The sequence below is a fragment of the Neovison vison genome, chromosome X, assembly GCF_020171115.1.
Source record: "Neovison vison isolate M4711 chromosome X, ASM_NN_V1, whole genome shotgun sequence".
In the NCBI taxonomy this organism is placed as follows: Eukaryota; Metazoa; Chordata; class Mammalia; order Carnivora; family Mustelidae; genus Neogale; species Neogale vison.
Window position 1 is genome coordinate 26,427,229 of NC_058105.1, and position 24,054 is coordinate 26,451,282.

At 41.8% G+C, this 24,054-nt stretch overlaps 1 protein-coding gene and 1 long non-coding RNA gene across 2 annotated transcripts in view; one reads left to right on the forward strand and one right to left on the reverse strand.

The window, feature by feature from the left end:
• The window catches only part of LOC122896474 (X-linked inhibitor of apoptosis), a 57,854-nt gene extending 34,731 nt beyond the window's left edge, over nt 1–23,123 (reverse strand). The window contains exons 1-2 of the mRNA XM_044234676.1: nt 23,058–23,123; nt 22,677–22,803 (exon numbers count right to left, since the gene is read on the reverse strand). The gene's annotated coding sequence lies outside the window, so the exon portion shown is untranslated. The remainder of the gene's footprint in view (nt 1–22,676; nt 22,804–23,057) is intronic.
• Nucleotides 23,124–23,322: 199 nt separating this feature from the next.
• Nucleotides 23,323–24,054, forward strand: part of LOC122896475 — a 71,784-nt gene continuing 71,052 nt past the window's right edge. The window contains exon 1 of the long non-coding RNA XR_006382419.1: nt 23,323–23,411. This is a non-coding gene — a long non-coding RNA (uncharacterized LOC122896475). The remainder of the gene's footprint in view (nt 23,412–24,054) is intronic.

Below are 24,054 nucleotides of genomic sequence, written 5' to 3' on the forward strand. Positions count from 1 at the left end.
TGAATATTTAAAAAAGAGACAATACACACATGATCAAACAGTTCGAGAAGTCACCTCATTCATGTTACCTACCCTGTACTTGAAATCCTCTGGTTTCCCTTGAAGGGATTCAGAAGCTTTCCCCAAATATGCCACTTTGGCATGTGGATTACTTTAAGTTGAAGTCAAATCAAGGCCCAAAGACTAAAAAAAAAGCTTTTACCTTCTCCTTAACTGCCTAAAGGAATTTAGATAAAGGGCCCCATCCAGGAAGAGGATATTAGAGAAAACTACAAAGAATTTGGGTTAGGTGTGCTTAAGCTCGGGGAAGCTCTACCAGGCCTGGAGATCAAATTCCTCTCTGGTACCACACTCTCGGTATGGTCTGGTAAACATTTGTTTATCAAACATTTGTTCTTCCCACCTTCTTGTAAACGGTCTTTCTCCCCTTTGAAGTCTCAGACCCCTAACCCCCACCCCCGCCAGCTCCGGATGGCAAATAAGCCTCAACCACCTACCTGACTGCCTGCAGCTCTCATATTCCTATGTGGCTTCTGTACATACTTAAATTTGTTTTTCTCCTGTTGTTCTGTTTTGTATCAATTTACCAGCCAAAGAGCCTGGAATAGCAGAGTAAAAAACTTTTCTCCCCAACAGTTGGTGAGCCGGGCAGGAGCAACTTTACTGACTGATCATTGCTTGCTCCAGGGCTACGGCAGCTGAGAAATCCTGGCATCTCCAATAGGCATGGCAGAAGGTAAGAATTCTTACCATGTCAGTCTTCTGGATCTCTGCTTAAGGGTCCAGTGGAAATTAGAGTGGTGTGAGTCCTTTTTTTCCTTTTCTAAATTTAGATTAGTAGGAAAACATATTTGTGAAACTAGTTCCTTGGGTATAGCCACTGTGGTAAAGATCTATTATGAGTACTCTTGATTTTTTTGAGTACTTTTTATTTTCATTTTTTAAAAAAGATTATTTATTTATTTGACAGACAGAGATCACAAGTAGGCAGAGAGAGAGAGAGGAAGCAGGCTCCCTGCTGAGCAGAGAGCCTGACGCAGGGCTCGATCCCAGGACTCTGGGATCATGACCTGAGCTGATGGCAGAGGTTTTAACCCAGTGAGCCACCCAGGCGTCCCGAGTACTTTTGATTTTTATTGATCCTTTTCCTCCCAGAGATAGTCACTGTTTTCCTTTGTCTCTGCTGTGTTGTCATAAGAAGGAAGACCATAGGGTAGAGAACATAGCTCAGGCCCTGTAAGTCGGCTGTTCAAGCCGGCCTCACTGATTGGTGAACTCATGGTTCTCACCAGACCAGTGTCTGTTTATACAAACTTTGCTATGGGTTAATGAGCACATGAGGTAAAGGCTGCTGCTAAGAAACATCTTGGAAGCCAAAGTCACAAGATTGGAGGGTATAGGTCAAGTATTTAAGAGCTATTACAGCACTGGCCACGTAATCCAAAGACTCCTGTATTAGAGTAAGTTGGAACAGAACAGGTTAGATTCCTATTAGGTCACCTGTCAAACTCAGAAAAAATTCCAGGCAAGTTACTCTGTAAACCACCACACGATCCCTAAACCAGTGGAACATCCATCTTAGGTATTAGTTTGGCTCGAGAGATTGGCTTAGCTAAAGCTGTTAACATACATATACAAAAAGCTGAATAAGGTTTTCCTTTTGTCTTGTTCTATGTCTTAGAGAGTGTGGCTGTATGACCAGTGAGAATATTGTCTCTTGTCTCTGCCAGCCAGAAGATGCACATACTAGGGTGCATCTTGATGGCCAAAGAGACTGGGGTTCTGAGACATGAAATCACAAGCAGCACTCTTTTCACCTAACTGGGTCCCATCCCAGTCCATAAGGGGCTTTTATGGCAACCTTCTTTGTTTTCCTAGTGTTGGAAAAAACCCATTCTAGTAATGCCTGGTGTCAGATTAGTGGGTCTGGGACTGGAGGTGTTTTTTTTTTAAAGAGATTTATTTATTTATTTCACAGACATAGATCACAAGTAGGCAGAGAGGCAGGTAGAGAGAGAGAGAGGAGGAAGCAGGCTCCCCGCCGAGCAGAGAGCCCGATGTGGGACTTGATCCCAGGACCCTGAGATCGTAACCTGAGCTGAAGGCAGAGGCTTAACCCACTGCGCCACCCAGGCACCCCCCTGGAGGTGTTTTTTGCGAGAAAACAGAGACATGATTTTCATACCATTCTTACAGCCTGTAACAACAAAGGGCTTTACTTTCTTTGACTATCTTTGGGAGTGAATTTTCAGGATCCTGTAAGGACTGCATCTTTTGCACTCTCTTGTAGGATACCTCTTGCATCCTTGGTTAAGCCATAAAAAGGCTTCCTGATTTGAACCACTACTGACATTAATAGATGCTACTTGTTGGGGCACCTGGGTGGTTCAGTCAGTTAAGCATCTGGCTCTTGATTTCGATTCAGGTCATGATCTGAGGGTCATGACATCGAGCCCCATGTCAGGCTCTGTTATCAGCGGGGAGTCTGCTTAAGATTCTCTCTCCTCTCCCTCTGCCCGCTGCCCACTTCACATGAGTGCACTCTCTCAAATAAATAAATCTTTAAACAAACATAGATTCTACTTCTCCGTGGCCAGATGATGGATCTTCAGAAATGAAAAAGTTCTATATTAGAAAAAAATTTTTAGAGAGCTCTCATCCTGAACAACTGTCTTAATGGTACTTCTGGGAAAACCAAATTAAAAAGTAGACAGAAAGACACAGAAGAGCTAGCCTTAGAGATTCCTTTAACAAGATATAAGAATAGAAATGAGAATAAAAGCTGTGAAGTCCCCAATATGAATTCACCTTCTTAAAATCTGGTCCATCTCTTCAGCAAATTCTTTAGTCCCCAGAGCTCCTTCACCTTCCTCAGAAAATCCCTTAAAGCACTTAGCTGCTTGTTTCAGCTTCCCCTTCCCTACAATATTTACAGGGAGTACTCCAGCATGATCTCTAAGACTGGGGTAGAGAAGTTACTCAGGTAAATACTGAAAGTCAGAAAATAAATTTAACAGAATTACCTAGGATGGACAATAAGGCTCAGACATAAGGCTTATTTTGCTGGGTTCTATAATCAGGCTCCTCCAGTTTCCTCCTAGGCAATGTCCCTAAGAATTTCATGTCCCCTGGACAGCAGATCTTTTAAATTACAAAGCCCTTACCTCTACTTTCAGGAGCCTACCAAATTTAAAGAGGGATTCAAAAAATTAACGGCCACTTACAACTCCACTCAGCCAGACCACCTCCTGAAAACCTCCCCCTGCCTGGAATTTCTTCCAGGCCCTCCTACAAATATCAACTGAAGGCGATGTTTGCGGTCAATAGGGAGGCTTTTCCCCTTAAGGTGAATTCAAGGTTGAACTGAACACTAAGAAAGAAGGCCTTTATTAAAATGCTTTATACAGGGGCGCCTGGGTGGCTCAGTGGGTTAAGCCTCTGCTTTCGGCCCAGGTCATGATCTCAGGGTCCTGGGATCGAGCCCCACATTGGGCTCTCAGCTCAGCAGGGAGCCTGCTTCCCCTTCTCCCTCTGCCTGCTGCTCTACCTACTTGTGATCTCTCTGTCAAATAAATAAATATTTTTAAAAATAAAATAAAATGCTTTATACAGACTTTACAAAACTGTATTAGACTTGGGAAATGTTTGCTGTCTATCTGGCTAAAAACTGACAAGGTTTTTTTTTCAGGGATGCCTGGCTGGTTCAGTTGGTAGAATATCCAACTCATGATCTCAGGGTCATGAGTTCAAGCCCTATGATGGCCATAAAGCTTACAGCTTACGTAGTTCTGTGGTAAGAGACTGGCCAGGTTGAAAGCTAATATTCAGAGTGTGACAGGAACTTTTTTGGCCTCCTCCCCTAAGTTGAAATAAAACTATGTACCCAGAGGGAAAGAAAAATCTTCTAATGTTCTTGGGTAAGGATTCAAGTTGCAACCCAATTCTTGGAGGGCCTGAGAGCACCTGTCCTTATCTTACAAATCTTTGCAAAACTAGAAATGCAACTCTAGAGGCAATTCAAAGTTCACCTGTACCTTTTTACCATTCCCCAAACCTCTATTTATCTCCCAAGGCTTGTAAATATTGGCCTTAAGAAGCAGAAATTTATCTCAGAGGAACTTGTACTCTTTCCCTGTGCCTTTGAGGTTTTTAAGTGTAAAATCTTACCTAGACTATGCCCAATTCCTAAGAGTGGTGTGGAAAAAAGGGGTGGAGGACAGAAACCTTTTTAAAATATAAACTGCTAGCTTTGCACAGTGGCAGCCAATGAGATTTATTTGAGACACGATTATTGCTAATACAAACTGCTAAGGCTTTTGTGCCTCAACTCTAGACTACAGCCTCCTTAAATATTACTTGTCAAGGACAAGTACAAATCTTTTAAGTCTTCTCCATAAATATGAGCTAAAAAGCTTCTATTCAGGTAAGCTAAACATATTCTGAATGTTCTAGGACTTTATTTATTTATTTTTTTAGATAGAGCATGTGTGCATGCAAACATGAGCGGGGGAGGAACCGAGGGGGAGAGGAAGGAGGGGAAAAAATTTTCAAGCAGGCTCTGCCCTGAGCAGAGCCTGGCAAGGGGCTTGATCTCCTGACCCTGAGATCCTGACCTGAGCTGAAACAAAAAAGTCGATAGCCACCCAGGCACCCCCACAACTGTTCCTTTACAAACTAGTGAGTTTTGCATTATCATACCCATCTCATGGCTAAAATGCCCAACATGGGGCTTGAACTCACGACCCTAAAATCAAGAGATGCATGTTCTATCAACTGCACCAGTGAGGCACCCCTCTTATGGTTAACATTTTAAAACAAGGTCTCTACCTGCATTTATCTATATATTTATCTCTGTGTTGTAGATGGGTGGCATTTTCTATCTCTAGGTGGTATTACTAAAGTTAATTTGTTAAAAAACTCTATAAAATTAAATGCTTATAAATTAGGTATCCCGAAAGTTCTCAGAGACTCTCTTCCTCTCCCCCTGCCTCTCCCTCATGTGGGCTCGCTCTCTCTCAAATAAATAAATATTAAAAAAATAAATAATAAAATAGGCATGTTTTTAGAGTTATCAACACTGATTATAATACAGACATTCAACTTCTATTCTGCCTAGGTTTACTAGTCAAGTATATAGCTCTTACAGAAAATAGCTTGGGGTGACGGCTGTCTAATGTCTCATGAAGTTTTTTCTGAGTAGTCTAAACACAACCATTGGGAGCAAGTGATTTAGTTAGATGTGAGATGTTAAGTGAGGTAGAGGTTTTTGGTTGAATTTTTGAGCAGTTAACTATATTTTACAGTATGTGTACTTAAAAATAGCTTCTAGGGGCACCTGGGTGGTTCAGTGGGTTGAAGCCTCTGCCTTCGGCTCAGGTCATGATCCCAGAGTCCTGGGATGGAGCCCCGCTTCGGGCTCTCTGCTCAGCAGGGAGCCTGCTTCCTCCTCTTTCTCTGTCTGCCTCTCTGCCTACTTGTGATCTCTGTCAAATAAATAAACAAAATCTTTAAAATAAATAAATAAAAAAAAGAAAAATAGCTTCTAAAATCTTTTTGGTAACTTTACTTTTTTAAAGGATTTTATTTGTTTATTTGGCAGAGAGAGAGAGCACAAGCAGGGAAAGCAGCAGGCAAAGGGTGAGAGAGAAGCAGGCTCCCACCTAGCACGTAGCTGATGTAGGGCTTGATTCCAGCACCCTGGGATCATGACCTGAGGTGAAGGCAGACGCTTAACTGACTGAGCCACCCTGGTGCCCCCTTTTTAGTAACTTTAAAGTTTAGAGTTTTGCTAAGTTAAATGATAGAAGTTTACTGAATATCTAATTTCCAAGTAAGATAAAACAATGAAACGTTAATTACTGAACACAGGGGAAGCCTGGGTGGCTCAGTTGGTTGGGCGGCTGCCTTCGGCTTGGGTCATGATCCCGGTGTCCTGGGATGGAGTCCCACATCAGGCTCCTTGCTCAGCAGGAGCCTGCTTCTCCGTCTGCCTCTGCCTGCCACTCTGTCTTCCTGCGCTCACTCTGACAAATAAATAAATAAAATCTTTAAAAAAAATCACCGAACACAGGTTTTTATCTAGTTTTGGGTTCCTGTTACACATAAAGATAAATATGGGTCTATTAGTAAACACATTTTACACCACACTAAAAGACTAAAATGAAGAAGCATATGCTTATAGGAATTATGAAATGTACTAAAAAATTTGCCAATCTAAAAGAATACTGATGTAACTGTTCACAATTGCTTATTAGTTTTAAGCAGAAAAAAAAAAGCAGGTTGTGTTTTTGGCTATGAAAGTGCATGAGGTATGGAGATGCATTTGTGCTATAGGAAAAGAAAGTAATTTGTCCTTAAGTCAACCTGGTTATTTCAAATTGGGAAAGGTGAAAAGAAGGGACAAACAGAAAGTTGGGAACGCAGAGAGAGAGAGAGAGAAAATCCTACCTGGTGTAATCAAGCTGGCTAAAATTGAATTGCTGGGGCACCTGGGTGGCTCAGTGGGTTAAGCATCTGCCTTTGGCTCAGGTCATGATCCTGGGATCCTGGATCAAGCCCCGAACTGGGCTCCCCACTTAGCAGGGAGCCGGCTTCTCCCTCTCCTCTCCCTGCTCATATTCTCTCTCTGGCTCTCTGTCGCTCAAATAAAATCTTTAAAAAAATTTGAACTGTTATTACAAGGGTTTTTGTTTGGGTGCCTTGGTGGCTCAGTGGGTTAAGTCTCTGTCTTCAGCTCAGGTCATGATCTCAGGGTCCTGGGATGGAGCCCCATATCGGGCTCTTTGCTCAGCAGAGAGCTTGCTTCCCCCCCTCTCTCTGCCTGCCTCTCTGCTTACTTGTGATTTCTCTCTCTCTCTGTCATACAAATAAATAAAAATCTTTTAAAAATTAGGGTTTTTGTTAAAAAAAAAGGGGGGGGGACGCCTGGGTGGCTCAGTGGGTTGAGGCCTCTGCCTTTGGCTCGGGTCATGATCCCAGGGTCCTGGAATCGGGCCCTGCATCGGGCTCTCTGCTCAGTGGGGAGCCTGCTTCCTCCTCTCTCTCTGCCTGCTTCTCTGCCTACTTGTGATCTCTGTCTGTCAAATAAATAGATAAAATCTTTAAAAAAATAAATAAAAATTAGGGGTTTTGTTAAATTTAATTTTTTAAAGAAGATTTTATTTATTTGAGTGAAAGAGTGTGCCAGCAGGGGAGGCGCAGAGACAGAGGGATAAGAAGACTCCCTGCTGAGCAGGGAGCTGGACACAGGGCCAATCCCAGGACCTGGAGATCATGACCTGAGCTGAAGGCAGATGCTTAACCTACTGAGCCACGCAGGCACCCTACAAGGGTTTTTAAAATAAGCTTTAATATTGGTAGTACACTTAGGTAAAATTAAAACTCAATTTTTCATTTGCTAAAAGGACAATGTTTCCTTGGACTATTGGTCTGCTAATTTAAGAGACTGTGAAAGGTTTTTCTTTACCTTTTAAGTAATCTTCTTAGAAAGTAAAGATTTTGTATTTTATTAAAATAATTTCCTGTGCTTTATCAGCTCTTCGATTGGTTTTGCTCACTACTATGTAAGCTTTTGTATTTGCCCATAAAATCTTTTGTCACTCTGGTTAAATAATGTTTCATAATCATCTCTGATCCTATTTAGTCAAATGTTTTAAAATATTTTGGTATTTTTTACAAAGTTTTCAAAAATTAAATTACAAATAAAGTCTTTTTGACCTCAAACTAGTTTGGGGATTTTTCCAAAGGGCACCCTTGAACCTCTCAAAAGATTTGTTCTCTCCATAAAAAGTGAGATATTAACTAATTAGGCTCATTTGGTATGTTAAATTACATGGGAAGCATTGTCAAATAACTGATAATAATCTTCTTAAACCTAAGTGTTCCAGAAATCATATGACATTTTAAAAAAAGATTTTATTTATTTATTTGACAGAGAGAGACACAGTGAGAGAGGGAATACAAGTAGGGGGAGTGGGGGAGGGCAAAGCAGGTTTCCCACCAGCAGGGAAAGCAGACCAGAGCAGAAAGCAGACACTTAACTGAGCCACCAAGGTACCCCTCATATGAAATTTCTAGAAATCTGGGGGTGCCTGGCTGGCTCAGTTAGTCAAGTGTGCAACTCTTGATCTCAGGGTTATAGGTTTGAGCCCCAAGTTGGGTGCAGAGATTACTTAAAAATAAAACCTTAAGGAAAAAAATTATAAAATATTCTAAATTCTGAAAAAATTCTAAAAATCTGTTACATACTGGTATGCTTGCCATCTTAAAACCAAATCAAAACAACCAAATTTCCTTGTCAACCGCATTATAACAAACACTCATCAGATCTTTAACCATTGCCATGTTAAAGGCTTTTGCTACTTACACTTATTTACTCTGATGCTTTTGCAAACGTTCCGCACAAGTGTTTCACCTTCGGAGAAATTCACGGGAAGGACTCTTTTTGCTTTTCCTTTTTAAGTAGGCTCCCTGCCCTGAGTGGAGCCCTATAGAAAGGACTCGACAGGTATGCTAGAATATGGGTTTCCAGTAACTTTAAGATCATAAAACTGAACTGGGTGAGAATTTTTGGAACAAATGTAAAAGCTGGATTTAACAGAACAAGTACTAATTACATAATACTGTAAAGAACTGAAGAGGTTGATTAGGATTCTTTATGACTTGTTTATAATTCCACTTGTTCTTTCGTCTTTTTTTTTTAAGGTTATTTATTTATTTATTTGACAGACAGAGATCTTAAGTAGGCAGAGAGGCAGGCTCAGAGCCCGCTGATCTGAGAGCCCGATGTGGGGCTCAATTCCAGGACTCTGGGATCATGACCTGAGCTGAAGGCAGAGGCTTTAACCCACTAAGCCACCCAGGCACCCCTCGTTCTTTCATCTTTTATCTTTCAGATATAAGGAACGTTTTCTTTACCAAAAAAAAAAAAAAGATTTTAGGGACACCTAGGTGGCTCAGTCATTAAATCGTCTGCCTTTGGCTCAAGTCATGATCCTAGGGTCCTGGGATCGAGCCCTGCACTGGGTTCCCTGGTTGGCAGGAAGCCTGCTTCTCCCTCTGTTGCTCCTCTGCTTGTGTTCCCTCTCTTGCTGTGTCTCTGTCAAACAAATAAATAAAAATCTTTTTTTAAAAAAACATTTTAGGGTGCCTGGGTGGCTCAGTGGGTTAAGCCGCTGCCTTCGGCTCAGGTCATGATCTTAGGGTCCTGGGATCGAGGCCCGCATCGGGCTCTCTGCTCGGCAGGGAGCCTGCTTCCTCCTCTCTCTCTGCCTGCCTCTCTGCCTGCCTGTGATCTCGCTCTGTCAAATAAATAAATAAATAAAATCTTTAAAAAAAATTTATTTATTTATTTGACAGAGAGAGAGACCACAAGTAGGCAGAGAGGCAAGCAGAGAGAGAGGAGGAAGCAGGCTCCCCGTGGAGCAGAGAGCCTATGCAGGGCTTGATCCCAGGACCCTGAGATCATGACCTGAGCTGAAGGCAGAGGCTTTAACCCACTGAGCCACCCAGGTGCCCCCAAATAAATAAAATATTTTTAAAAAAAGATTTAATTTATTGGGGCACCTGGGTGGCTCAGCTGGTTAAGCGTCTGCCTTCGGCTTGAGTCATGATCCAGGGGTCCCGGGATCAGGCCCCAGGTTGTTGGGCTCCCTGCTCAGTGGGGGACCTGCTTTTCCCTCTCCCTCTGCCGCTCTCCTTGCTTGTGTTCAGTTTCTCCCATTTTCAGATAAATAAATTTCAAGTAAGTTTATTTGCGAGAGAGAAGTATGTGTGCATGGACTCAAACTGGGAGAGGGAGAGGGAGAGGGAAAGAATCTCAAGTGGACCCTGCCCTGAGCATGGAGTCCGAAGTGGGGCTTGATCTCACAACCCCCAGATCATGACCTGAGCTGAAATCAAGAGTCAGATACTTAACCGACTGAGCCAGCCAGGCACCCCAGGAAACCCTTCTTCTTAAGCTATGACCTTAAGCAATTTGTTAAATGATACCTTTGAGAGCAGAACTGGAACATACATTTTTTACCTGATCCATCCAGAATTTGGAAACTCAGTATTCTTATTTTCATGGCAAGATAGTTACTTGCATAGGTTCTATAAGAATCTGTTCTCCCTATAACAGGACACAACTGGAAACACTGGCTATAGTACCAAGGCTTTGACTGAGATGTTATGTTTGAAAGAGACATGCACAGACTCAGAAACCATTAGACAGCTTTAAGGAGCTAAGGCTAACTTCATGGAGCCAATAAAGCCCCTTGGAAAAATCAGCCTGATACCTTGCTTACAGGGTTCGCAGTAGCCTTACCAGGTAAGGAAGGAAGGTCACCTTCAAGGAGGATAGGAACTTTAGGAAATCCTGGGAATCGTCAAAAGAGAAATTAACCCAAATCTGTAAGTATTACAGGTTAAGTTTGATGGCAAGTCTTAGCTTGGCTTTCTAACCCCAAGAAGCCTTTAAAGAGTCCAATCAGATTTCTTTTTTTTTTTAAAAGATTTTATTTATTTATTTGACAGACAGATCATAAGCAGGCAGAGAGGCAGGCAGAGAGAGAGGAGGAAGCAGGCTCCCTGCTGAGCAGAGAACCCCATGCGGGGCTTGATCCCAGGACCCTGGGATCATGACCTGAGCCGAAGGCAGAGGCTTTAACCCACTGAGCCACTCAGGCGCCCCTCCAATCAGATTTCTCATGAAAAGTTCCAACAAAGCAGATTAAAAGAGCCTATATGATAAATCAACACTCTTGTTACACTTATGTAAATAGGCCATGTTTATTGAAACTAGACTGAATTTGCAAATAGACAGGTATGTGATTATCTTTGATAAATATGGGGGGGATCTGACAGAGAAAAATTATGTTTCAGTAATACACCATTATGAATACCAAATTCTAGTTCTACTGGGGCACCTGGGTGGCTCAGTCAGGTTAAGCATTTGACTCTTGATTTTAGTTCAGGTCTTGATCTCAGGGTTGTGAGCTCAAGTCCCACATTTGATTCCACATGAAGCCTCTTAAGAAAAGTGTGGGGTTGCCTGGGTGGCTCAGTTAGTTAAGTGTCCAACTTTTGGTTTCAGCTCAGGTCATGATCTCATGGGTTGTGGGACTGAGCCCCACGTTGGGCTCTGGGCTTAGCAGGAAGTCTGCTTGGAGATACTCTCCCTCTGCCCCTTTCCCTGCTTATGTTCTCTCTAAATAAATAAATCTTTTTTAAAAAGTCTCAAGTGCTAGTGCTATTGTCTTTGAGTTCTACCTATAAACTGGACTGGATTCTGAATCCAGAAGTTTCCTCCAATATTTGGCTACAACTCTCCAAACTAACATTTCTAAATTTACCCCAACCTCCTGAGTTGGAATCAGAGGACTAAAACTTCCCCTTTTCCAAAGCCATGTGAGCTCAAGTCGGACAACTTCAGAGAAATCACAACAGCCCACATACAGTCTTCATGCCTATTGCTATGTGGACCACTCAGAAAGATCACCAGAGACATTCAGAAAAATCTTTCAGAATGCCACTGTCTGCCTCCACTCTATCTGAAGCTGCTTCAAGCTGAACATCTAGAAATCCTCTCACCAGGCTGCCCTCAGAACTCAGAAACTAGGCGGGTACGGCGGGTACCTGGGTGGCTCAGTCCTTAGGCGACTGCATTCAGCTCAGGAAATGATCCCAGGTTCCTGGGATGGAGCCCCACACTGGGCTCCCTGCTCAGTGGGAAGCCTGCTTCTTCCTCTCCCACTCCCCCTGCTTGTGTTTCCTCTCTCACTGTATCTCTCTCTGTCTAAAAAAACAACTCAGAAACTGAAACTTTCATCTGCTCTATTAACCTTTCTGTTTCGTTTTCACAGAAATTTCTCTTATTAAATACCCGACTGCATCACAGCCCTAACTTTGGGAGCTCAAGTGCATCACCATCTCCTGAAATGAGACACAACTATTTAACAAACTGACTATTCTCAAGATTAAGAGACCAGCTCAATGAGATGGAGCAATATACCAACTCAACTTCTGGGTTGTGAAACTTCATGGGCAAGCTTCAAAGGCTGGACTAAAGGGTTTCAAAAGAAGCCTTCCCAAAGTGCCCAGCTTTGGTATGAGGATTACTTTTTAAATATTTATTACTATTATTACTGATTATAATTTCTACACCCAACTGGAAGCTCCAATTCACAACCCCGAGATCAAGTTGCATGCTCTTCTCAATCAGCCAGTCAGGTGCCCCTCATTTTTCTAAGTAAACTCTACCCTCAATGTGGGGCTTGAACTCAAGACCCAGGGACCAAAAGTTGCATATCCTACCAACCCAGCCAGCCAGGGGCCTGGGGCCTGTGGACTACTTTAACCGGAAGTGAGTCAAGCGCCAAAGATTCAGGAAATGCTTTTACCTCCTCCTCAACTGCCCAAAGGAATTTAGATACAGGGCCTGGTCCACGAAGAGAACTATCACCATAGATAACTGCAAAGAATACGAGCTAGGTGTGGTAAACTGGGGAAAGCTCTGTAGGACCTGGAGATCAAATTCCTGTGTTTCATTGTCTATGTATGGCCCCGCAAACGTTTATCAAACATTTGTTCTTCCCATCGTCCTATAAACTTTCTCCCCTTTGAAGTCTCAGACCCCTACCCCCTGTGCTCCCTAGCTTAGGATGGCATATAAATCTCAAGTCTGACTGCCTGTAGATCTCATGTTCTTATGGGGCTCCCATATGTATGTAATCAAATTTTTTTTCCTATTAATCTGTCCTGTATCAGTTTACCAGCCAAAGGAACCTAGAAAAGTATAAAAATAATCCCCCAACACATTCCCAGTAGCAATAATCCTTACCAATTTGTGTATTCCTCCAGAGATGATCTATGAATATACTAAGCCACCCAGGCACCCCGGAAATGAACTTTTTTTTCCCCAGAAATAAACATTTTAAAAGATACCACCATTTTTGTCCTGTTCGGCAGGATAGTGATGGCCATCACTGCCAACAATAAAAATATAACAGTGGGAAAGGTACTATGATAACAGGCACTCTTGCTAGCTCAGTGGGTTAAGCCTCTGCCTTCAGCTCAGGTCATGGTCTCAGGGTCTCGGGATCAAGCCCCACATCAGGCTCTCTGCTCAGCGGGGAGCCTGCTTCCCGCCCCCTCTCTGCCGGCCTCTCTGCCTACTTGTGAACTCTGTCAAATAAATAAAATCTTTGAAGAAAAATAAAATAAAAATAAAAATTGGTATACTTTTTGTGGTGGTGGAAATGGGTCAAAGAAGTAAAGGGGATTAAGAGTACACGTATCTTGGGGCGGTTGGGTGGCTCAGTTAGTTAAGCATCTGCCTTCTCCTCAGGTCATGATCCTGGGGTCCTGTGATCAAGCTCCATGTCAGGCTCCCTGCTAAGAGGGGAGTCTGCTTCTCCCTCTGCCTCTGCCCCCTGCCTTGCCTCCTCTCTCCACTCCTCTCTCCACTCTCAAATAAATAAATGTCTTTTTTTAAAAAAAGAGTACACTTACTTACCTTGATGAGCACCAAATAATATATGAAATTGTTGAATCATTATTATACATTTGAAATAAATATAACTTTATGTTAACTACACTAGAATTAAAAGTTTTAAAAAATTAGTACACCTTTCCTAGAGTAATGTAGCAATATGTTCTAAAATCTTAAATATGTAATTATCTTCTGAACCACCTATTCTAGTTGAAAGCATCAACTTTAAGGAAACCATCAAGGATTTTTTAAATAAAATATATATAAGGATATTCAATACAGTGCTACTGATAAACAAAAAAATTCAATATCCAACAAATGAGGACAATACTTCGGTAATGTGGATACTAGGCATTCATTAAAAACTGAGGTTGTAGAAGAATATTAAAGGACACAGACATATGTTCACCCTGTTTTAAGTGAAAAAAAAAAAAAAGCTGATTACAAAATACTGTGCAGTATAATCCTAATTATAAAAAAATACAGATATATAAAGACAGGCTAAATTATACATCAGAATTCTACTGTGGTTCTCCCTGGCCAGTGGGATTATTGATTTTTATTTTCTTCTTTGTGCTTAATTTTCTAAATTTTATCCAGTAAATGGATTAGATTCTAATCAAAAGAAAAAAAGCAGTTGGGCTCTTAATTAGTCCGGTCCCTTATATAATCCTACTCAGCCGACTGGGGGGTGTTACTTGGCTATATGCCAGGTCACAATGCTTCCTTCATCTGTAAACACATTAGCCCGGTAAACTATCAAAAGCAGGGCCTGGTATTGCAAGGTTTGGGTTTTTCATTCACAAAAGATCATTCTCATAACAAGGAGAGGGAAGGATATATTCTTGGTCCGTATCTTTTTGCCTTTGGTGAGAATTTTTGCCAGCTTGCTACTCTGTAATATTACTGTTAGATTACTAACTCCAAGCCACACCAATGAGAAAGAAGAAATTGTAAACTGATGTCAACACTGTCAATCATCAGGTTAAAGAAGAAAAGAGAGAGATACAGGTCAACTCCCAGAGGTAAAAGCAGTAATCAGGTCATGTCCACAGTGGTTGGCCATGAACAAATGTCATCTGGTGCCCTGCTTGGTGGCAGTAAATCACCAGCAGTGAAGACTGAGAAATACAGGTATTACAATTGCTACTTATTGTTAACTTGAGTTGAAAATGGGAGGGACTAATCACAGGCCTGTACCCCTGAAACAAATAATACATTATATGTTAGCAAAAAAAAAAAAAAAAAGAAAAGAAGAAAAAAAGAAAATGAAAGGACTTTGTTGCAAATGTTTGAGTGATGTCTATAGCTGGAGTTCTGAACTATTCATTCACTGTGTTATAAAAATCATCAAATAATTTGGGGCCTGGTAAGAAGAAGAGTTGCCTGTAATCTTTCCCCCAAAATTCCCCTAGTTTTTACAAAAGGGAAATTCTGAATCAAGTACATTATAAACTAAAATCATCATAATTTGCAGACACCCACAAGCAAAACTTGTTCACCAGAGCTGACTGTATTTGTGTTGACAGGATAACAGAAATCACTCTTTCATTTTGAAGCATAAGGAAGTTAAATGATTTCACTGAGGCCATAGAACTGATTGGTGGCAAAGAAGTGGAACTTACTCTGTTTGATACTTACACAGATAACTTATCCTGACAGAATGATTAGGGTACAGGACTTAAAAAAATCAGATGGTTCCACACGTGCCATGCTGAGGGTTTTTTTGTTTTGTTTTGTTTTGTTTTAAAGATTTCTTTTTAAGATTTTATTTATTTATTGGACAGAGAGAAAGATCACAAGTAGGCAGACAGGCAGGCAGAGAGAGGAGGAAGCAGGCTCCCCGCTGAGCAGAGAGCCCTATGTGGGGCTCGATCCCAGGACCCTGGGATCACGACCTGAGCTGAAGGCAGAGGCTTAACCCACTGAGCCACCCAGGCGCCCCATGCTGAGGTTCTTTAACAGATGATTTGGTGAACAGGTAATACCTACCCTAGATATTTCTCAGAATTAAGTACTCTTCCATGATCATGTTGAGATCTCAAGCCAAGTGCTGAAACAAGCTCTTGGTAAAAGCCAACATCTTTTACTTTTCTCCAGTAAAAATAGTTAGTTCTATCTGAAAGTCACTCTGCTGCCTATACGCATGCAGGTTTGTCTTCTGTCTGGGTTTGAATTAAAAACACACCAAGTAAAGGAGACTGCCACAGCAAGTCACTACAAGCCAAATTAAAACAGTACCACATAGTTAATGAGTGCTCATGTGTTCTAAACTATCTACAAACTCACTTTCATTTCCCTCCATACAATCATGTTAGCTACACATAAAACTACTATAACATGCTGAATTGAAACTGAAAAATGTCACCCTATTTAACAGAAGGTCAAAAACTCAACATAGAGCTTGTGTGAGTCCATGGCCCATCCTCTCTTTTTTCACCACGTCACCTCTGATAATAACTAAATACGTATGTGAATTACAATTAAAAGGTTTTCATATGTGGTATCTAATTTAAACTAAGCAATATATCATAGCCCCCATTTGAAATATGGGGAAACTGTGGTTTTCTGATAGTTACTCATCAAAGATCATACAGTAAATGACAGTCAAAAGACAAACCTGGTGATTATGAGCAATATGGGTCTAAAGAAATTACTCTAAGAATTACTGGCAGAAGGGTTAGTCTGGTGAGGCAGCGGAAAATGTCAGTTCCTGGCCCTTTCAAGGCTTGAAAAATTAGCGGGAGCCACTGAAAGGTAAAGCACATAGCAATGTAATTACATATAGGAGAGGCCTATATTGTGAGGCCAACAAAATTAGCACAAGATGTATAAAAGTTCAAACCATATGTAAGAATTTATAGATTCCAGGGAATACACAGTGGTACCAACTTTCCCCAGTTAAGGAAATCAACCTTAACTCACTCAGTTCAACCTGTGCCTGATCATCTGAGTTCAAGCTATTTCCAGTCTGTACAGGTAAACCTCAGTTTCACCATGACCTATATTCTTGAAAATACATTATAAAAGCAGATCATGGCAGGGCGCCTGGGTGACTCAGTGGGTTAAGCCTCTGCCTTTGGCTCAGGTCATGGTCTCAGGGTCCAGGGATCGAGCCCCACATCGGGCTCTCTGCTCAGCAGGGAACCTGCTTTCCCCCTTTCTCTCTGCCTACTTGTGATCTCTGTCTGTCAAATAAATAAATAAAATCTTTTAAAAAAAGCAGATCATGGGGACACCTAGGTGGCTCAGGTCATGATCTTGGGGTCCTCAGATCAAGCCCCACAGACTTCCCTGCTCAGTGGGGAGTCTGCTTCTCCTCCCCCTACTGCTGCCTCTGCCCCTCCTCCCACTCGTGTTCCCAGTCTGTCTCAAACAAATGAAATCTTAAAAAAAAAAAAAAAGCAGATCATGGTAAGTGAATCACATGTATCCTTAACTAAGATTGGGGATCCATCATACCAAAATCAAGTTGCAAAATGTATCAAATAGCAAAGCTACAACAATACCAGAATTAAAAATAATAAAAGTCCATGCCAAGTCCTACAAAATTACATAAAATATGCTTTTACCACACAAAGGACAATCTAATATTAAGTATAATCAGAGCACATAAAACATGTAACTCGTAAGTCTGGCCTCAACTTCTTTTGGTAGATATAGTAACTAATCAACAGCCGCTTTGGTTAATTTCTCAGAGCATAGAAAGTCCTTTTTTTCAAATTATCTGGAAGGCCTTAGAAGTTTCAGTTTTTCCTTTTTTATCTAATACATTATAACAAGTAAAGGCATTCAGTCAACATTTTTTTTTAAGACTCCACTTCTTTGAGAGAGAGAGCACACAAGCCAGGGGAGAAGCAGTGGGAGAGGGAGAAGCAGATTCCCCACTGAGTGGGGAGCCCAACCCAAGGCCCAATGCCAGGAATCAAGACCTGATCCAAAAGTAGACACCCAACCAGCTGAGCCACCCAGGTGCACCTCAGTCAACAATTTTTTAAAAGATTTATTTATCTGAGAGAGAGATGGGAGGAGCCAAAGGGAGAGTGAGAACTTTTTTTTAAATGGTGTATTTAAACTAACAAGGCAAAGAAAAGAATTCAGATATTTCTGACTTCAAAATAGATCAATCAGCAATAAGCTAATTTTTAAAAAAGACTTTATTTATTTGACAGAAAGAGACAGTGAGAGAGGGAACACAAGCAGGGGGAGTGGGACAGGGAGAAGCAGGCTTCCTGCGGAGCATGAAGCCCGATGTGGGCCTTGATCCGAGGATCCTGATATCATGACCTGAGCTGAAGGCAAAGGTTTAATGACTGAGACCCCCAGGTGCCTCATAAGCTAATTTTAAAAACCCAACATCAAAACAAACAAATCAAAAAGCACCCAGTAAGCATCTTACAAACGCTTAAGCAGTATTTTTTAGCTTGAGGTCTTAGTGTTGATCTATACCTGATAAAACTCTTCCTTTAACTTGACAAGAGTTATGCTTTCCTTCTTTCAGCACCTAAATGAAAGGCAGACATCCCAGATTTATTCACTTCTCACTGGGAGAGCTACAGTGTTAGGCTTATAAAAATACAAACAAAAGAAACACATCTCCAAGGGAGACAGAAACTTAAGCAGACTCCACGCCAAGTGTGAAGCCCAATGTGGGGCTCGATCCCACAACCCTGAGATCTTGACCTGCACCAAAACTGAGTTGAATGCTCAACCAACTGCACCACTCAGGCGCCCTTCAGTCAACCATTTTTTGCCGGGCACGTACTTACTACATGCCAGTCACTGTTAATACAGTGTTGTAAGAATTTGGCTCAGGGGCGCCTGGGTGGCTCAGTGGGTTAAAGCCTCTGCCTTCAGCTCAGGTCATGATCCCAGAGTCCTGGGATCGAGCCCCGCATCGGGCTCTCTGCTTGGCAGGGAGCCTGCTTCCCCCTCTCTCTCTCTGCCTGTCTCTCTGCCTACTTGTGATCTCTGTCTGACAAATAAATAAATAAAATCTTAAAAAAAAAGAATTTGGCTCAAAGTAGAAGGTGCTCAGGGTGTGTTGGTTGGGTTGTCTCAAGCTGAAAACCATCTTAAGTGCTATCTCAGCATTTCTCACTTCAGTTCCTCAATTCATTCAAAGATACTGAGTTAGTCAATTTTGATCAAAGCAATACCATCAAAATATGTGTCTAAGAGATCTTCTAAAATATAACATGCAATGGAAGAAAAGCATGACTACCAGAATCGGAGAAATCTGGATTCAAATCCTACCCCTGCAACATAATAGCTATTTGGACTTTAAGCAAGTTACTGAACCCTTCTGAACTTCCACAAATTTTCTCTCCTCTGTACTATGATAATCCCAGAAACCCAGTTTTTCCCTCTTCAACTTATTCTATACCCACCCTACAAGATAAAACAGGCCAGCTTTTAACACAGTAGTGACACAGATATCATCACATCTTCAACAAATTTAAGTTCAAGTACTTAGCATGTGAAATTTTTAAAAAATAAAGTATTCAAATCATAAAGGCAGAAAAAAATGAAAGAATAATCACAAATTATTAAGGTTTCTATCTCCACCTTATTCTTAATTTCTTTTCATTTTATTTGAGGTATTTATTCCAAAAAGATTTTGAATTGTTATTTGGGATTTTTTTCCTTTGGTAAAATCTGAGATAATCAATTAAAAAAAACTATTATAATGGATTTTCAATCTTTGGAGTCAACTAGCCCAAACCTGTTACTTTATAAAATGAAGGCAAAGCATAGAGTAAGATGTAGGATATGGGGCACCTGGGTGGCACAATTGTTAAGCATGCAGCTCTTGGTTTCTGATCAAGCTGTGATCTGCAATCGGACCCCACATCAGGCTCCTAGCTCAGTGTGGAGTTTGCTTAAGACTCTCTCTCCCAGGGTGCCTTGGTGGCTTAGTAGGTTAAGCGTCTGACTTCAGCTCGGGTCATGATCTCAGGGGTCCTGGGACTGAGCCCCCCCCCCCACAACAGGTCATCCCTCAGCAGGGAGTCTGCTTGTCTTTCTCTCTCCCTCTGTCCCTCCCCCTGCTTGTGCTTTCTCTGTTTCAAATAAATCAATCTTAAAAGAAAAGAAGAATATGGAGGATAAAAAAAACTACATTTTAAAAGACTTTTCATGACACAGGAAATCTTCAATATAGAATGCTAAGAAAAAAGGATTACTGCAATGTACATACAATATGAGCCAAAACAGTATAAGCAAGCATAAAAGAACAGGATTTTGCTTCTTCTCTTTATACTATTCTCAATTTCATAAACTTTCCATAATAAACATATTTATCTTAAAATTTCAAATATTCAAAATATCCTATGTTTTAAATGGGATATTTAACTCATAAAATGTTAAGAAAATAGAAATATGTAGGCACTGAGGGGTTTAGTGACTTGCTCACAATCTCACAGCTAAATGGAAACAAAGCCAAGACAACCCAGGCATCAAATCCAGGGCTCTTCTCACTGTACCACATGACCTCCACGACATGAAAATAGTAAAACGTTCACCGGGAATTGCACAGGAAGAACTGATGAAGAGCTGGAAGCCCGGAACTTTTAAATTTTGTTAGCAATAAATACCTTTTTTGCCTTAAGTTAAAAAAAAGAGTATTCAACATCAATTTCTTTTACCACTACTGTTTTTGTCTCCTCAAATCTACTCACGATGACCTTAAATAGTGGTACAGATTACATTTTATAATACTATTACCAGATTAGAACACGGAGATAAAGTTTGAGAACTGACAGCTCATGATAATCTCCCAGCCTCAAGAGAACAAGGACATCTATTTTGCCACATCTGTCTTTTGAACCCTACACCACACAGTAAAATCCATGGCATACAGTAGGTGATCAATAAATGTTTACTTTATCAAGTGTAACTTTCCCCGCCTCACATTAGCACTAACTACCAGACTTTTAAATATTAGAACAAAAATAACCAATGACAGTATCATTTCATACTGGGGTAAGTGTTTACAAGGGAAACAAAGAATTTATCCAACAAATTAATGTTTATAACCAAATGTAAGAGGTACATCTAGGTTAGTAAAATATTTCAAGCACTATACAAATTAACTGGCATGTTAATTATAGTAATTCTTATCTACTGAAATGGGCCTAACCTTTAGCCAGCATTACTTTTTCTGCCTAGCTGGGAGTCTCTGAATGGACTACAAAGCAATAAAGTTACAAAGGAAGAACAAGGGGTACTGGACTAGGACCCAGACCTTAGTCCAAGCTCTTCTAATAATTAGATATATAATCTTGGGCAAGTTACTTTTTCAACTCTTTTGAGTCCCAGTTAATCTATTCATAAAAAGAAAAGAGTTGAAGTACTAATCACTAGAGACCCTTCCAATCTCAATTTTTAAAAAATGATTCTTATCCACAAAGATTCTACATTCAGATTTTTTCACTGCATCAAACTGGGTTATCTTGAATGTTATAGTTTGCTATATTACTTGATAAGGAAAAGTCAGCATATTTTCTAAGAATATATAAAGATTAGTAGTAACATATTCTTTTTACCACCTTATATTAGGGACAACAAGAGAACACAAGAAATGTGAGCATCTGATAATCAGGCCTGCTCTGCCAGGTAGGCTGACAGGAACCATACTGTATTTTACAATATAGACCACTGATACATAAATGCATATATATATATATATATATGTCTTTACATAGCACAGATAAATACTTATGTTGATATACATAGAGGTGTGTGAATTTTAAAAATTGTTCCTAATTGTAAAATCAATACTTATGTTAAGAAATTCCAAAAAGGGGCGCCTGGGTGGCTCAGTGGGTTAAAGCCTCTGCCTTCAGCTCAGCAGGGAACCTGCCTCTCTGCCTACTTTAGATCTGTCAAATAAATAAATAAAATCTTAAAAAAAAAAAGAAATTCCAAACAGTATACTAGGCCACATGTGAAGTGCAAATTAAAAAACGTCCCACCCCTCTCCATCCCTCCATTAAGTAGCCACTGTCCACGTTTTTCTTGTGTATACGTCAAGAAATTATCTAAGCATATTCAAATATGCATATGTGCGTGTGTGTATAAATCTTAACCTACTGTTGCCACTTCTTGAATGATGGGGAAAGTATCTCATGCACTGGCTTCATAAACACGTTAAATACATCGAAAGTTGTAGCACAGCTGTATGGTACGAAGCGGTGTACGCTTCCGAAGTGTGCAGTGAATTGAATGTTTAATTTTCTTGCTTGGAGGCATGTGCAGCAGTTGCTCTGAAAGAGCGGTGAGCAAGGAGCCAGACAAGCTGGGTTCTAATCTTAGTTGAGTAGCCTCAGGCAAGCCAAGAAATCTTCCCGTACCTCAGTTTCCGCTTTTGTAAAATTAAGACGATTCGACTAAGATCCCTTCCAACTCTAAAATGTTATAGTTCTAAGATGGCCGTCTGTAACTGTGTTCTCTTGAACTGGTTTTAAGAAATCCGAAGTAAAAAAAGGGAAGAAAGATACACCATAGCAACCTCCAGTCTTACAAGAGTACATTTCTATGCGTCACAGACTATCAAGGTATAGTGTGACAAACCTAGGGACATAATTATACTTGAAAGCAAAGTAGTAGATTATTAAAATCGGATAGGTTTTCACAAAGCTTTGATTGACCTTTTTTTTTTGGAGGTGGAGGGGGCTGTCGCTGAAACTCTTAGTTTCAGCAATAACCAACCCCCTCCTCCCAAAAACAAGTGTATTATGGAGTTAAAATAATGAAACTGAAAGACTGAATTTTGTTTTACTCACAGAATATGCTCGGGAGGTGACTAGGGCAGCAAAGATTGGAAAGAATTACTAGCTAATTTCCTCTTCCGGAAGCTCTTTGGCTCCTATTCTTTCTGCTTCACAAGCCCTTGCCAGGCACACTCCACCCAGCTCAATACCTGCCACACGCATCAGATGGGGGGGGGGCCCTTTGATCATTAAAAAAAAAAAAGTTCTTTGACTCCATTTACCTTAGGGGTCACAGGGTTTAAGAAGGCACCCGGCCACCTGAAGCCACCCACCCACCCACGCCTTCCTTCGGCGCTCCCAGGAACCTGGACGAGCAGCCGCTGCTGGGCCACCCGCGCCGCACACGGGCGGCCTTCCCGCCCTCCCCCGCAGCGCGGGGCCCGCGGGGAGGGGGGGTTGAGGAGGAGGAAGCCCGTACAGGCAGTACCCACCGCGCTAGGAGAGCCAGCCCGGATCGCCCGCGGCGCCCCGCGCGGTCCGGAGGGGAGGGTCCTGGAGGAGGGGCGGCCCGAGCCCCAATCTGGAAATGCCAACTCCGCTCTGCGGCCGGGCCCCAGCCTAGAAGGAAACGGAAGTCCCTTCGTCTCCCGCAGGCGCACCTACCAGCCCGCCCATCGCCCGGAGGAACCCCGAGTCCAAGGCAGGGCCTCAAACAGACACCGGCCACTGTCGCTCAATCTCACGGCCCCGGCCTCGCCACGGGTACACCCCCCTACACCCCGCAGCAGACTCCTTTTACCGCCCCCGCCCGGGGGCCAGCCTCCCGCCCGGCAAGGCCCCTCCCTCTTCCCCTCCGCCATTTTCGAACATACCCTTCGGGCCCTGGCGTCCTTGAGTAGTGCTGAGCCCTCCCGGGGCGCAGCCAAGGTCCCGCCACTTCCCTGGGCCGGAAGGGGGCAGCCAGGACAATTGAAGTCCTTGTCCCCCCCCCACCTTCCCCCCCCCCCACAGCTGGAAGCCACAGCCTGACCTGGCGGATGCGCCTGCGCAGTGTGTACTTCGCAGTCCCCGCCCCCCCGCTCAAGCGTTTCCTCTTTACCCTTGAGGTGTTTTTTCCCACGGCTTTTACCTGCTGGACTCTGGTGTTGACCAGTCGGGGACTAGAGATAAAATTACGAATGAAAAGAGCGAACAAGTTGCGTTCTCATTGTAGACCAGGCAATGTGGTAGGCATATAACGTGTTCTTTGTTGTAATTTTGACAACTCTGTAAGATAGGCACTCTCTTATCCCATTTTACAGAGGAAATTGAGGCCTAGAAAGGATAAGCCCCTCCACTAGCATGCAACTAATAAATGAGGGAACTGAGATTAGAATATGGACTGTAGCCTAGTTGGGAAGGATAAAAGGAAAGAGATTTTCATTTCGGACAGCAAGGGGATTGAGAGATAAAGAAAGGGAAAATGAGTAGGATGAAAGCAGAAGGCAGGGAAAACTGGAAATCTGGTACATAAAATGTTGAGCATATCCTGGATTTATTTCAGGTATGCTATGCTGTAAGATTGTCAAATAGACAAATGAATTTTGTTTCACAAACTTGGGAGCTCCCTTATGTGCTGGCATAGTGACATGAGAGGTTCTGAATGAGTGTTTCATTTAAAGAGGAAGATTTTAAGTATCACCTCCATCCTCAAATGATGTTGCTCTTCTTGAAAAGGGAACTTGGAGGGAGGAGAGGAAAGACTTCTTTTTGGTTGTTAGCCTTTTGCTAAATATTACCCTCTCCGATCCTCTTTTACTGTCATAGCTCTGAGAATCTCACCTCTGACTTACTGTGGTAATACTAATTGCAAGCAAATACTTATCTCGC